Below are 16,804 nucleotides of genomic sequence, written 5' to 3' on the forward strand. Positions count from 1 at the left end.
GATATTTCATGAATTTGGAGAGAGACATTTTGCATTGAGGCAAAGTGAACATTACCATTTAGAATTCTCAATTTTCGTTATTCGCTTTTTTTAAAATACAGAGCATTTTAGTTCTCAAAACCATGTGGAATGACTTGAGGGCAGAATAAAATAGATTGATACCTGCTGACAGTCTTGAGGATGTAAAATAGTTTTTTCACCTGCTGTGTCTCTGAGAGTTGAATGAGGATGACATTTAGATCTGTTTTTGGATTTGTTTAAACATCCTGTTAATAGGGCATCTAATACAAAGATAATACTATTTCTTGAATCTACCTTATTCAGAATAAATGAGATAAAGAATTTACTTAGAATCAGATGAGAAGAAAATTCTGAGTTTTAGAGCTCGCACATCAATTGAAAAAAAGTGTTTCTTTTTCCTCTGTATACTAACATATAAATGGAATTTGTGTTAACCTGAGACGTCCACAAATCCAATATAACAAGCCTTGCTTTCTATACCATTTTTAAATGAGTTGAATAAAGACTCGAAAACCATGTCACTGTGTGAGAAATAATTTAATCCCCAGGGAAAAGGAATTAAAGGGAAAAGGAACCCTGCATGTAAAATTGTGTTCTACCAAATTCTTTTGTGCAAGGAATAAAATAAGTGTGGAGTTTTCTTGTATTTAAGTAATGAGGAGAGACAGTCTCTTTGATTTAATTGCTTAATAATGGTATATTTCTGTCAAATAAATTGTCAAGGAAAAAAAATATTGTTCCACTACTAGTTATTTTACTATTAAACATTAAGGGAAAAAAGACATTTTATTTCAACATATCTACCAGTACGTTTCAGCAATTTGATTGTGTTCTGTAAGTTAGAATTAGAGGGCACAATAGAATATTATATGTCATTTTCTTGAATTAGTGTATCTGAGAGATGAGTTGTATTTAAATTATTAGAGCTTCAAGTATTTATTATTTAGTTACTCTATGTTACTAGAACTCAGCATGCTCTTAACATTTAATCTTTCTCTTTAATCTATTTAAAACATTTGTCTTAAGAGCTTTTATATAATTTTCTGTTGCCTATATCACTTAGGAATTACTGAATTTGTTGTAGACACATTTATTATTTAACACATAAAATTAAATGTCATGTCAGAGTAGAGAGGAATTGTCTTTCTTTCTTACAAGTATTCATAACAACTCTAGCTGAAGTCTAAGGAAGATGAAGTTGCAAGTGCAGACAGAATTAGAATCTCATTCTATCCTTACGCTCACTATACATACATACTATCCCCAAGATGCTCACATTTTTATTTTAAAGAATCATATAACTCTTGCAAGCACTTAGCTGAACATGCAGTTGACAACGTGGGTCTCAAATAAATTGAATACGTTCTCAAAGAAAGTAAACAGTGCATGAAAGGGAAATGAAAGTTCGAAGTGATCTCATTGCATTCCTTTAATCCTATGCTGACTCTGACAGTAAAATCACATCAGGGTAGGTTTTTAGGTGTTGAATTCTAAAAGAATTTATGTAGGATTGATATAGAATCTAGAGTACAATTAATTTACCCACCCCAAATACCTTAGTAATAAGTCAACACTTCCACAGTAAACCATTATTTTAATATTTACAGATAAAAGTAGATAGAGATAAAGTGTCTTGCAAAATGGTATTTGTTGTAAACACTGAAGAAGTTAAGCTGTGATAAATTATCTGATTTGTGAAATGGGGGACCATTGTTTAAATAGGTTAACACAGGGCAACCTCTTGAAGATGGCAAGAATAAGTCCAAATATGACACGGGACATGAGTATTAAGTAATGTGCTTAGCAATATATAGAGTATGCTGATCCTATACCTGCATCTGTTTAAATACATGCAAACATTTACTATCAATTGCCAATCAATAACTTATTTAAATATTGTCAAATAAAAAGCACTCAGTCAATATTTGACAAAGCATACTGTCACATTCTATCTTTGCACTTAAAGAAGAAAAAAAAAAAGGAAAAAAAAATTTTAAAAGGCTTAGTGTTACACCAGTTCAGTTTATCTTGAATTATTATAACTAAGGAAAATAAATTATAGCAGAAATTATTATCTCTTCATAATGCAGTACTTGGTAAAATAATAAACAAATTTAAGCAATAATAGACACAAATTTAAAACTGCCTGAAATTATATGTGGTTCTGAAAAGATATGAGAAAAATGAGAGGTACTGATTGAATGAAGCAGGTTGCCTTGAACTCTGACACTGGGACATTTGCTCTAACAAGAGACAGATGCCTGTGCCAATCGGCTTCCCTTAAAGCAAACAGCATTGCTTTGAAACATTTTTGAAATTTTTTCGAGATAGTATTTCTAGTATTTAGGGTTTTCGATTTGAAATTTCAGGTTAATTGTCACTTACATTAAATGGCGCCTCTTTAGCACATTTTTTGGGCGATGATTGAAAGTGAATCTGACATGGAATGGCCAAGTCAAAACTGTGGGATCATGATGCCAACTGAGGCATCTTCGAGAATTTGTTTGGATGCATAGCTGTTATAGTTAGCTTGAAAATAATTATTCTTCAATACTGCAGCAAGCATATTAAAATACTAGAAGTTGTATTAGAAAAATACCGAGATCATAGGGGCCATACTTATAACATGGATTAACTCTTTTGCAGTCTTTTCAGTTAGGCTCATAGTCATCTCTCATTTGCCATAGCATAGTTTATCTGTGTGTCCCAAAGCTAATGGGAGTAAAATGGGCATAGTTGTAGGATGTATGTCCAGAAGCCTCTCTCTTGCTTACAAAATAGCCTGAATGAAGTAGAGCATGTGGTTGAATGGCCTGTACATGAATGTCTCCAGTCAAGCGACTTATTAAAACACACACAGACACACACATACACACACACACGCGCGCGCGCGCGCGGTAACAAGTACAATATGGCATAGAGATCCCCACATCATACTATTGAGCAGTGTTTTTTGTTTGTTTGTTTTTCCTGAGTATAAACTGTTTAGTATTTTTACTAATTAACTTGACAAGCATCTCACAATGTGCTGCCATGAAGGACGTAGATTCTGAAAGGTTACCTGTTCACGCCACTTGTCAGTACACCACAAGAAGAGAGAAAAGAAGATCCTGGCAAATCTCATTTTTTTTCTCTGTTCTTCTTTTCTTTTCTTAATACCAATCATGGCCAGTTTGTCATTGTTTTTGTTACAGAATAACTAGTTAAAAGACATATAGCAACTTGTGCATATGCTTTCAGTTCTTTCATTAATAAATATAATCGGTGATCTGGTAATATCTTTTTTTTTTTTCCTTTAAATATTGTCATTCATCTATCCTCCTCTTTGATTAGAAGCTGGAACATTCTTCAGACATCAGCATGACTCACTCAATTTACAAATGGGAAAAGTGAAACTATAGAGGCTAATGACTTATTTTGAAATAGCAGAACTTTTAAAATTTTTATTAAATTTATTTTTGGTGACATTGTTTCACAGCATTATTAAACTTTCAGGTATACGATTTTATAATACAATATCTGCATACCCCATTCTGCGCTCACCGCCCAAAGTCTAGTCTCCATCTGTCATCATATATTTGATCCCTTTTACCCTCTTTGTCCTCCCTCCCCATGTTCTTTACCTCTGGAAACCACCATTCTGTTGTCTGTATCTACGAGTTTATTTTTTTCTTTGTATGTTTATTTTGTTTATCTGTCGCTTTTTTGTTTGATACCCCACATATGATTGAAATCATCTGGTTTGTATCCTATCTTTTTTTCTGTCTGACTTATTTCACTTAGCATAATACTCTCAAGATCTATCCATGTTGTTGCAAATATTTTACCTTGTTTATGGCTGAGTAGTATTCTATTGTATATATGTACCACATCTTCTTTTTCAAAACAGTGATTCACGGTGACCCAGATCCAAGATCTCACTTTTCCCTAATATACTTTGTATTTTTAAGCTCCATTCCTACTTATTGCTTCATACATTGTTGTTGTTTTGTGTCTTGATAGAGAATGAAACCTAATTTAGAATACATCTAAAATAATAAAGAGTGTTAGTTTCAGAATCACCGAAGATATTGCAACAGTATAGAGAAAAGTGGGAGACTGCAGATCACGCCAAGATCTTTGTCATCCCTCTCTACTAGCTTCTTGTCCTTGTTATGGCTGTTGTCAGTTCCAGGGTAATAAATCAGGATGCTGTCACACTTGAGTGATATAGCCTATGAAAATACCTGGAAGAAGGTTTTGCACACAATAAGGACTCTAAATATGATTTTTCTTTTTCTCCTTTCTTCTCCAAAGTTAAGGAAAATTGCATTTTAGACCACAAACAAAACGTATCTTTTACATTTTGGAAAACAGATATTTCCTCAAGTATATTGTACACTGATAAGACTTTTGATTCATCATTAAATGAGTTAATAAAAAATAACATATGAAGAGTCCATTCTGAAAGACATTTTTAAATGCTTTTGAAACTATCTGCTAATAATTACTTTCATAACTTTTGAATATATGTATATACCTTATTATAAATATATTATAAATATGTAAATATATAAACCCAGAAATGTGAGTTAACATTTGTCTATGAAAAATATATAGATTAATGTAATTTAATTTTTCAACCAATCTTTTGTTCTTTTCACCATAATGTTACATATATATGTATATATGTATACACATACATATATATGTGTGTGTGTGTGTGTGTATATGTATACACACACACACACATATATATATATATATCCATCCTACTCTTCTATTGGTAGTCTCTGTAACTTAAAAAATATACATGTGAATATCTTTTTTGGTTATTTTGTAAAATTTTGATGATCTTTATAACTTCTTGATCTTTGTACCAATATTTCTCCTTTTAAATTTTTTACTATATCTTTTTGTTTTTACAATATCCTTGTAGCAACCCTAAACATCTAATGTCACTATGGCCAAAAGTGTCCTCTAAACAATGAAAAAACAGTGTGTATGATTTCATAACTTTGCATATTTACTTTATGAATAGGTAGGTTTTGGATAAAGAAATATTAAAAAAATACATATTTTTCTCTATGTTATTTTCACAAAATTTGCCCCCAAATGCCTCTGCTTTTTTTACTCTCTTCTAGGAGGTTTCTTGGATTTTAGTTTTCTATTTATTGTTTTAAAACTTCATACTTCAGTCTCTAAAACACTAATATTCCATTTTATGAGATTTCTTCTGCAATACTTCTTAACATAATAATCATCTCTGTGTCCTATATCATTATCTTTCCTCGGGGGTCAGGTTTTTTTGTTTGTGTATCTTGGCATTTTTGTCGTGTTCCTTTATTATTCAGTCATCAAAGAAGAAGGGCCACATAGCTGGCCCATCTTCCCTCTTTTGAAAAAGTAAAAATGTTTCCCTTTTGATTTATATATTCTGACTTTTTTTCTGTGCCTTTTACTTTCATAAGAACAAAGAAAATCAATCCCTCCCAGTTTAGTTTTCAGAAAGTCACCAAACTTTTATTTATTTCTTTTATTGGTTATCAGGAAAGACTACATGTCGAATTTTTTTTGTTTTTTTTTTTTTGTTTTGCATATTTACCTCAGTAATAAGGGGCTTGCGTTTTTGCATTATCACCTCTTATCTATGCTATGGACAATGATGAAATGTCTTTTTACATAATATTCTGTCTTCCAATCTGACTTCCATAACACTGTTTTTCCTATTGTTCTTCAATAAGAATAATCCATTCATGTTTCCATTCATCTAAAAATGTTTCTACTTAATAAATATTTAATATCCGTCATTCATGATCGTATATAGCAGGATTAAAGGAATTAGGAAGGTCTATTTCTTACCTTAGAAAAGCTCACACAAATGTGATTGGTATGCAATATTTGAAGGACTACTAACTTGGAATTTTGCATTCTCTGTGCAATTTAGAGATCTTGGATTCCAGATCTATTTAACTCCTTCTTGACTTCAGTTTCCTTTGGCAAAAATTGCTACTCTCATCTTTCTATGTAACTCACTTAACTCAAAGTTGAAAGTGAATTTTTGCCTGTAAGCATTAAATAGGCTTCATACTCAGGAAACTCTCATTTATGTGAAATCCCCACCAGGCTAAAAAGTAGAATAAAAAATTACTTCCAACTCCCTGAGGTTTAAAAAAAAACACAACATATTGTATTTTTAGAGATCTAGCTCTGCCTTTAATCAGAATGAGTTTGTTTAAATTAATTACATAATTATAATGATCTCAAATTAAATTATAGCACTTTATAATCCTTTGTTAGGTTAAAATATTCACCATTGAGCTGATAAAGGAGAAATGGGATATTTGAATAACATGAATTTTGTCTGTGTGAGAGTAAAAAGAAGTTTTACTGGCTGATTGTTCTTTGTCTAAGATATCTAAAACTTTTATGCAACTTTGCTAATTATCACACATTTTCATGCTATTTGACTATTGAGTGTTTTCATATATGACAGCTTATACTAACGTGACAAATACTGACAAATGCCATTGTTCAAAACCTTTCTTTTTCAACCAAAACTGCTTAGCAATTGGAAGTAAATATGTTTTTGTCGGTTTGGTGTTTTCTTCATATTTAAATGCAAAAGAAGGGTGATTTGAGATGTGACAAACAGCAAAGATAGAGTGTTACCATCTTTGGTGTCTCTTGACCCAGCAGAATATCAAGCAGCCTTACCTTCTGTGTACCAGGTAGAAAACTTATGCATGAAACAGCATTCTGCTCAATTCACCGTGGTGACCAAGACTAAAGAAAGCAATTTTCTGACTCTTATAAAATCCACACTACTATTGAAATCAACAGTTTTCGAAAGCAGTTTAATATAAAATATACATCTTTAGAAGGAAGATATACCAGAGCTTGATCTTTGTAACATATCACATCCTTTTCTAAGTCTCCTTATTTTAATATAATTGTTGGAGGAATCAATTCTATTTTTTTATGTCCCTCCCAGATAATTTTATATTTACAATATTATTTTTGTTGGTATTGCTTTTGTTTTCAACATTTCATTAATCATATCATGGTGAGGAGAAAGAATGTTCCAATTAAGTCTACATAAATAAAGAAAACAGGTAATTTTAAAGATAACTTCATCAGTTTAAAGACAATTTAATTACATAAATTATCAGAAAAAGTACAACTTTTCCCTGGAAATTAACTGGAGAGTACCTAGTAAATATATAAGTACTAGATAGTGCTTATAAGGTCAGTTTTCTGAGTTAAATCTCAAAGGATGTATAATGCAGGATGAAGAACTAAAAAGCATTACTTCAGAAAACAAAAATAAAACTATTTATTTAGAGCTTAAAAGTTCTTTATGGAATCCATCATATGTAATGCAATATATAAAAATATGGAAGATACATTGATTCATAATCTAGAGATGCTACAAAATTTAAGGTCAATAACACTTGAGAAGCACTATTGCCAAAAGGTATAATGAGATACCAATGGCAAATAGTAACCCGCCTTGTCTTTAAATATTTCTTTGTAATTGTAACACACAGCCGTCTTAACTCTCATACTGTTAAAATTCACAAAAGTACTGAGAAGAAAACATGAAAATTTATCTGTGCTGAATGTTACAAATAACTAAAAACAAGTAAAAGCTAACATCAAATGCCTCTCCCTTATGAGTATTTGGTTGATTCTTACTTTATTTTTTTGGAATAAAATAAAAAGATTTATAGTGCCATTCCAAAATGTTTTATATAATTTTGAAGTGAAATGTATATAGTTGGTGTTTTTCTGATATATGTTCTTGAAGTAAAACACAATAAAATTAAGTATTTTTATTCTACCGTTGTTTTCTCTTGTTATCGATTTCCATTTTATTGGGATTCCTATACAACCAAACCATAGTCCCTGTGACCCTTAAGTTGTTTAACAGGATAAAGTTACTTATTTGCTAGTTTCACTATCAGGACAAGAAGAGTAACCTATTTATTTTTATTTGAACAACAAATCTATAGCTAGTTTTCCAGGGCTCAAGACTTTAGGACTTTAGAGGATATAAAAAGAGGGTGGTAAGGAGCAGAGGGAAAGGAAGAGGGACAGTCAATTACACAGTCACAAACAAACCAGCAAGTAAGGAGTAGCCTCTCTTCTTTTCTTTTTGCATTAGTAAATTTTTTTAAATAATATTTTGTCACTTTACATGTTGTCTGTTAATCTCCTATGATACAGAGGAAGATTTATCTAAGTTACGTCTCTCCTTTCCCTCTTTCATAAAAAAGTGTTTTCCAGTCACCATTTTGTAAAATAAGGAAAGGACGCTTAACCATTCCGTTTCACGCCTTTGACGTCTTCATTATGTGTTCTCGTTTTAAAGATCTTTCTAAGTGATTTAAAATGAGAGATTTTAAATTTCTCTTCAGTTATCTAAATTATCATCTCTTGAGTACCAGATATTTTCTCTTTATATACTGTTGTTTTTATTTCATATAGCAGATTTTCTCATCTCTGTTTATTTTATGTTGTCTCTTCATATTTAAGAAAGAAGCCAGGCAAAGACTAACTCTTAGTGGGTGAGAGTTGTCTCCTGCAGACTTCACTTTGTAATTGGCAGGTCAGGAGCTGTCATATCCTGGGGAATCTTCCCAAAGACTAGAAGAAAACAGCTTAACACAGTTTTGCTACCCTTTTTCACAAGTGTTTCTTTTAGTGTATTTTGTGAGTCCCACTTCCTTCCTCTCCCCAACCACCTAACAATCTTGTAATTCCTTTGATGTAGCCTTTAGACACGTGGATATCTGAGTTGAAAAGCGAAGTCCTTCCAATCATTCACTTTCAATGAATCTCTGTCTTATGAGCAGTGTTTCACCTTTCCTTGTAACTGCTGCCTTTGATTCAAGAATTTTTCTGTCATTTGTTTCCCAGCTTTATTGAAGTAAGATTGACAAATAAGTTTGCAAATATTTAGGTTGTACAATGTAATTTTTAAGTGTACAGTATAATGATCACACACACACACACACACACACACACACACACTGGAAATGGCACTGCAATCAATTTAGTTAACATATCCATCACAGATAGTTAACTTTTTTGGTTTGTTTGGTAATAACAATCAAGGATTTACTCTCTTAGCAGATTATTAACTATAATCACCATGATGTATATTTGATCTCCAGAATGTAATCATTTTAAAACTGAAAGCTAATATCTTCTGACCATCATCTCCCCATTTACCCCACCCCCGACCCCCAGCCTCTGCAACCATCATTATACTCTGCTTCTATCAGTGTGTCGTTTTTATACTCCACACATAAGCAAGATCAGTATTTTTCTTTCTGTGTCTGCTTTGCAGAAATTTCCTCTGCTTCAATCCTTTGCATGTGCTCTAGGTTATGACCTCCGCCAATCATTCCATGTCTGCTCTGAGCTTCTTGAAATTTCTGCCTCTAATGGCTCCTCTTTATTCTCTTCATTATTTTGGGTTTTTTAACCAGTGTTTTTGTTTATTGTAATTGTAATTAAGCCTTAGGCATAAGAAGAAACAAGCTTGGTCTACCATTGTAAACTTAGGGCATCATTAGCTTTTAAGACATTAATAATCTGGAAAAAAATATTTACTTTCCAAACTGAATAATACAAAGTTACACACTTAAAAGTTACTGTCAATTCTATGTTTCCTAAAAGAAAAGATTGAGAAAAATTACTCAATTCAACCACAGTCAGATGATCACAATGTAACCTTCTAACTTGGTATTTTCTTGATTTATTTTTAGTAATTTTTGAAAAAAAAATTAAGATTTATTATTGTCAACGACTATGCACTTAACTGTGGGTGTTCAAATTCTGCCTGAAGAAAATAATGCAGATGGAATCTTGACTTGAACTTTATAAATTTAAAAAGAGATTTCCCACTGAAATTGACTTTTATATGTTATATTCATGTTCTTTTTCCTTTCTTATTCTCCTGCACTCTCTTTCTAGTGCCTTTTTTTTTTTTGGACAGAAAAGCTGAAAATGCTGTGGGGTTTTTTTGTTCTTTTTTTTTTTTTTTTTCCATTTGGCCATGTGTACAAATTATAGTCATTGTTTAATTTTCCTTTTAGGCAAACCTTCTAGGCAATATCATCATGAACTATCAGAGCAGAATAGGAGGTACTTCATCCACTGTCCTCCTGACCTATTACAAAAGTTAAATTGTTATATTTTCATATTTCTCTCAATTTGTTTATAAATTTGTATAAATAGGAAATGTGATCTTAAATCGCTGATCTATTTTTTTTTACCTTAGTCCTTTTTCTCTTAGAATATGTGAAAATATATCTATTTTAAAAATTAATCATATGCATATGTGCTACATGTACAGTATATTGTCAAAGAATAATGCTCTGGATAAGTTAAACTGGCAAAGAAGACTTTATTCAAGACTATTGCAATGGGGATGAGAGATTAAACTCAACTCCCCTGAAACAAAAAGCAAGAACATTTTAAACACTATGATAAGCTATCAAAAGAGTCCTAGAGGTATTAGGGGGAGGTTGGTCAATGCAGCTGGGACATCCACGTTTGCTAATTGGCCCTTATTAAAGTGAGGCTCCTCTCCTCCCGCAGACACTGGGAGAAAGGGGCTCTAACTTTTCTGATTGTTACATTTTGAGGGCCTGGCTCCCAGGTCCTGAGGAATGACATGCTGAGATTATAACACTAGCAAGAGGCTGGGGGAAGATTTACATCTCAAAGAAGAATTTACAATAGTAAAATTTCTAACGTAAATGCTCTAATAAAAGAGAAACTAGGGGTCTAAACTATCTAAAGTTTAGTCAAACTGAGGGGAATGTTAATGCTGTTTCTGTCAGTAATCTCTAATAAAAAGTCTGATCTGAAAAAACAACTTATATACAATTAAGAATTATTTGTATAACCATACACGTATGCATATACACACACAACGGTAATACTACATATGAAGTTCAATCATTAATTGAAATTTTAGAACAACCAGTGCTTACCAGATAGCATAATACTGGATCTCTCTCTACTAGTCTTTCCAACGTTGGCTAAACTGTACTGAAGGATGTCTGGTTATATACACCAAATATTGAGGGGACTGTGGCTGGTTCTTGAGAAAATATTTGTTTGCTCCGTATGTCACTATCTTATGAATTTTCTCACTTTCCCACAAAGATGGAGCATCAGTCTATCAGGTTGTATTTATCCATTCATTTTCCATAAAAAAGTGGATATCAAAATTTTTATTTCATAAATATTTTGTACATTCCGCCCTGCCATTATTTGGGATTGACTTTATATAACACTCATTCCCGACATCATGATTTTACGTCTGTCCCTGTAACCTGCTTACGGAATTGCTTGGAGGAAATGTAATGTGCTTGCCTTCTGCCTTCGGCAAGTGCACTTTGAGCGATGTGCTAGCCATTTTCCCTATTGCCTCTCTCATTGTTCCCTAATTGATACCACGTGTTAAAATTTATTTTTGAGCCAAATGTGGAAAATTATTTCTTCTTGGAAAACTAAATATTTTTCCCTAATGGATAATAAGAACGTGGCAGAGTGTGTTTATAGTGCTTTAATATTCAAAAAGTTTCGAAAATACAATTTGACCTAAAGCAATTTTACATCCAGTATAAATATGTTCTTTTGTTTTTAACATTTTCTTAATTTTTATTGTAATGCACATCTATCTAGTCCTTTATTTTTGGTTTATATTTTATAATAGTATGAATGTTTTTAATAAATTGCCTGGAAATCTTTGTAATTAAGTATAAACAAAATAATCTTAAATATATGAATACTTAAATAAGTAGATGCTTAAGGATTGTGTAAGTAAACAAATGCTTAATGAAATACTGAATTGAGACATGAGTTTAAATTTACATCTACTTAGTGTCTATAAAAGTCAACTGTGGAAGATGACTGTATATTGAAAATTAATTTTGAAGTATTGGGGGAAAACAGCATCTCTGGGTTATATCTTTTATTTTTAAATGATTCTAAAAAGGATTTTTAAGGAAGAAGACACTGCATTTTTTGAGTTTATGTATTTTCAATGTTTTGTCCTTCTGGAAGAACAAAAGGTTGGATATACTTTCCACACACCATTCATTTTGAGGATATTTTTAAAGAGATGGCAATTTATTTTCCATGGGCATACTGCTGCTTTCATTGTGTGGTAGGTTTATTGAGAAAGCAGGATGTAAATGAAGCGTCCAAGAAAAAATTCAGCCTGGAGCTATTGGGTTTATTTATTTTTGATTGTTTTCCTGTGAGAAAATTTATTCTCATATTTTTTTGAGTTAGATTTTGTAATTTATAAAAGAATGTGTAAAATGTTCTCTTATATCAGTTTAAAGTCATAGAGTTTTCTCTCTTTCTCACTTTTTATCTCTCCCTCTATCACTCTGTTCCCTTCTCTGTGAGAGGAGAAGAGACAAGAGGATAAATTTAAGATTAACCTGGGTAGTTGGGAAGAAAGATGGTACTATAAGTTCAGCAGTCTGGTAATGGATAATTTATTTAGTCTGCTTAATCCAGCACTATTCTGTGCCAGATTAAGTAATATAGCACTCAGATGAGATCTTCTTCAAGGACAATATAAATAAAATCTACTTCTCTTGGGTAAGCACCATTTTATTTTAGTTTTAGTGTCCTATCATTATGATTTTGTGTTCTTGAGAAGGTAATAGTTAGACCACTACAATGAACTTATTTTAATTCGATTTTAAATACCCTTGCTTGATTTCTGTTTTTATTTTTTCTCGGTGGTAAATGGCTCATATCATAGCACAGGCATGTAAAATAAACAAGGTAATATTATCTACATGCAATTAAATGAAGTCAGTAGCAATAGTAACTAACTCTATGCTAGCAGACATCATTACATAATGAAATAGACTGTCATAGTGAGTATTATTTTCTGAAACAAAGATATACTGATAATACTGTGTTGTATTTAGTGAGATGTTCACTGTCTAATGGTTTTAGACATTGAAATAACCTTCATTCCATAGCCATCCCTGTGTCAATAATTAATTTGTTACACAAATATTTCTAATCTACTCTTTTTGTTGTTGTATAAAATCGACTTACTTTTTACAGCAGTTTTAGGTTCATAGCAGTGTTGAATGGAAGGTAGGGATTTTCCATATGCCCCCACTCCCATCACACACTGCATCCCCCGTTATCAACAGAGTGGTATGATGGTTAAAACTGATGAACCTACACTGACACATCATAATTATCCAAAGTCCATAGTTTACATTAAAGTTCATTGTGGCATTGTACTTTCCATGATTTTGACAAATATATATTATCACATGTATCCACCAGTATAGTATCACAGAACTTAATTTCATTGCCCTTAAAATCTTCTCTACTTGGCGTACTCATCCCTCCCTCATCCCTCGCCCCTGGCAACCAATGATCTTTTTATTGTCTTCATAGTTTTGCCTTTTCCAGAATGTCATACAATTGGTGACATACAGTATGTAACCTTTTCAGATTGGCTTCTTTCACTTAGTAATATACGTGTAAGTCTTCCATGTTTTTCATAGCTTAATAGCTCATTCTTTTCTGGTGCTGAATAGTGTTCCATTGCCTGGATATAGCTTACTTTATTCATCCATCTATCATACTGAAGTACATTTTGGTTGCTTCCGAGTTGCAGCAATTTTGAATAAAACCACTATAAATATCTGTGTTCAAATTTTTGTGTGGACATAAGTGTTCAATTCCTTTAGGTAAATACCAAAGAACATAATTATTTGGTAAATATCAAGGAATGTAATTATCATACTTTTACTGTGACGAAAGTTTGTTTACTCTTATAAGAAACCACCAAGCAATCTTCCAAAGTGACAATATCATTTTGCAACTCACCAGCAGTGAATGAGAGTTCCTGTCACTCCACATCTTCACCGTTATATGGTATTGTTAGTGTTCCGGATATTGACCATTATAATAGGGATGCAGTAGTATCTCATTGTTTTAATTTGAATTTTCCTAATGACATAAGATATGGGGAATCTTTTTATATGCTTATTTGCCATCTGTGTCTTCTTTGCTAAAGTGTCTGTTCAAGTCTTTGGCCCGTTTCCTAATTACCTGATGTGCAATTTGTCTCCTTCATCCTGGGCTGACCTGGCATCTGTCTTAGTTTGTTCAGGCATCATGTGGAAACCACTGACTGGGTGGCATAAACAACAGACATTTATTTTTTCACAGTTTTGAAGACTAGAATTCCAAGATTAAGGTATATAGCAGGGTTGGTTTCTGATGAGACTTCTCTTCCTAGCTTGCAGATGGCTATCTTCCTACTGCGTCATCACACAGTTTTTACTCTGTATGCACACAGAGAGAGAAAAATCTCTAGTATTTCTTAGTTTTCTTATAAGGACACCAGTACTACTGTTTTAGGGCCCCACCCTTATAACCTCATCTCATCTTAATTACCTCTTCAAAGGCCCTCTCTTCAAACACAGTCACATTGGGGGTTAGGGCATCAATAGATAATTTTTTTTTCAGAGGCGGGGGATAATTTAATTCATAACAATGTCTAATGCAGAAAAAGTTTTATGCTTTCTGAATCCATTGATGCTGAGTGTAATCTAGGGTAGTCTTAGGAAACTGTGCATTTGATTGAGAATCAGATAGATCCCCTCGGATTATTGCAGTAACATTTAGCCGATTTATGCTCATATCGTGCAATAGTGATAAATACTGAATCAGACTTGTTTAACTGGTTGTCAGGACAATTAACATCTCAACTACATGAGATGTTTACTATGTGTTGAGTATTGTACTAAATCTTTCTTGGGATTTCTAACATAATCCTTAAAACCAACGATGGAGGTCATCCTATTATTTTTGGTACTGTTAGGAAGCCCAGCCTCTCACATATTGTGGTCCTTGTTAAAGCTACATAGTAGTGTGTTACATAGCCGATATTTTATTTAAATAATTGAGCTTATACTTCAATGTAATAATCACTTAGTTTCAAACATCTAATATAGCTAAAATTTAGCTGTATGTATCTCAGAGATAAACTTAGATTTGTTACGTCTTTGCCTTTATTACTTGATAGGTTGATAATCTCTAACTTTCAAGTCACTGGGTCAGTATTATTGACTTACTAATAATATCAAATATTACCTCCACCTAGTAAGTGCCTATTTTATTATAGATATTTATATATGTCAGCACAATTCTCACAGTAACTTCTCAAAATAGTAGCAATTACTGCTAATATGCCAAATAGAAAACTGTGGTTTCAAGAGATCAAGCAACTAGTCCCATGTCATAAAAAAAGACTGGAAGCCATGGATTATGCAAACTTCCTCTCATTTGTCAAATACGTATTAAGTGTACACAATATCTAGATTTTTTTTTTCTTCTGGCATTGAGAGCAAAAAAAAAAAAAAAAAAGCCCTAGCTGACTGAAGCATAGTCAAAGTAGAATAGGCAGAAAGGTGGAGGTAGAGACGAGGCAGAGCTCATATGCAGGATTTTACATGCCAATGTGTAAAACTTGGATACCATTTTATGTGTTTGTCTCATTCTTTGCTTATCTATTTAATTAAGGTCACATCGATTAATAAAATTACATAGGTTTCCAGTGTACAGTTTTATCATACATCATCTGTATACTGCATTGTGTGTTCACCACCCAAAGTCAAATCTCCATTTATCACCATACATTTGACCTCGTTTACCCTTTTCTACCTCTCCCCTCCCTCCTTTTGGATGCTATTTTAATTGCAAAGTAAGGGAAATAAAAATTTAAGCATGGGAATGTTATAATCCAATTTAAGCAGTTAAACAATTACACTGCGTACTGACAGGAGAATCATCTACGGGGGGTCAAAATAACGTCAAGGAAACCATCAAGTTGCAGTATGTGGACAAAAAATAATGGTCATTTGGACTAAAATTGTAGTAGTGAAATCTTAAGTAGTCAATGCTGGAGATACTTTGAAATTAGAATCAACTGGATTCTTTGAAGCTTTCAATGGGGTGTACAATGGAGAGGGGAATTAAGAATGACACCTAGGGTTTATCCTGAACACCTGGGGAAGTTAAGCAACATTTACTGAAAAGAGGATGCCTGAGATGAGGGATAGGATCTTGTGGGAAAATTGAATTTCTGTGTCTGACATGTAAGTTTAAGCTGATTATTAGGTAATCATATTTGTTAATTAGTAATGGGAAATGCTAGTCGAGAGTTCATAAATGAGATCAAAGCTCAAGATAAAAATAATTTAAAATTGTATCATTAGATGGAATCACTTGGAACCTAAATAAATAGAGGATCAGGATTCAAGCCCTAAAATAGTTTAAAATACAGTGTTGATCTGAAAAGGAGAAATCGGAAGGAAAAAAAAAATAAATTTCTACTGAGATGTGAGTGAAATAAGAAGAAAGGTAACCAGGCCTTCCAAGGGATGTAGGGTTTTAAGAAGTAATGATTGTATAAAATGTTGTTGAGGAAGTTGGATGAAAGAAAGACCAAGAAGTAACTACTGTATTGGGTGAATTACGTTAAAGGTAATTCCAGTGAAGCGGTTGGGTTTAAGTTTAGTTGGATAGGAATCGAGTGAGACAACAAAGTAGAGACAGCAAATACAGTGAGAGTTGTGCAGAATTTTGTTGTGTAAGAAACCTACAAATGAAAGCTACAATGGAGAGAATTTTGGAAAAATTTTTCCTTTAAGTTAAGCTATGTTTGCTTTTGAAAAAAATCTGGAGATTGTCAATGAAAACCTGATATCAATTAAGAAATCAACGTTTG

At 32.6% G+C, this 16,804-nt stretch overlaps 1 protein-coding gene across 6 annotated transcripts in view; it reads left to right on the top strand.

The window, feature by feature from the left end:
- CDH12 (cadherin 12) overlaps nucleotides 1–16,804 on the top strand; it is an 812,943-nt gene that overhangs the window by 221,192 nt on the left and 574,947 nt on the right. The gene's annotated exons all lie outside the window — the stretch shown is intronic.

Source organism: Rousettus aegyptiacus, unplaced genomic scaffold (assembly GCF_014176215.1).
Source record: "Rousettus aegyptiacus isolate mRouAeg1 unplaced genomic scaffold, mRouAeg1.p scaffold_m13_p_8, whole genome shotgun sequence".
NCBI classification, from domain to species: domain Eukaryota; kingdom Metazoa; phylum Chordata; class Mammalia; order Chiroptera; family Pteropodidae; genus Rousettus; species Rousettus aegyptiacus.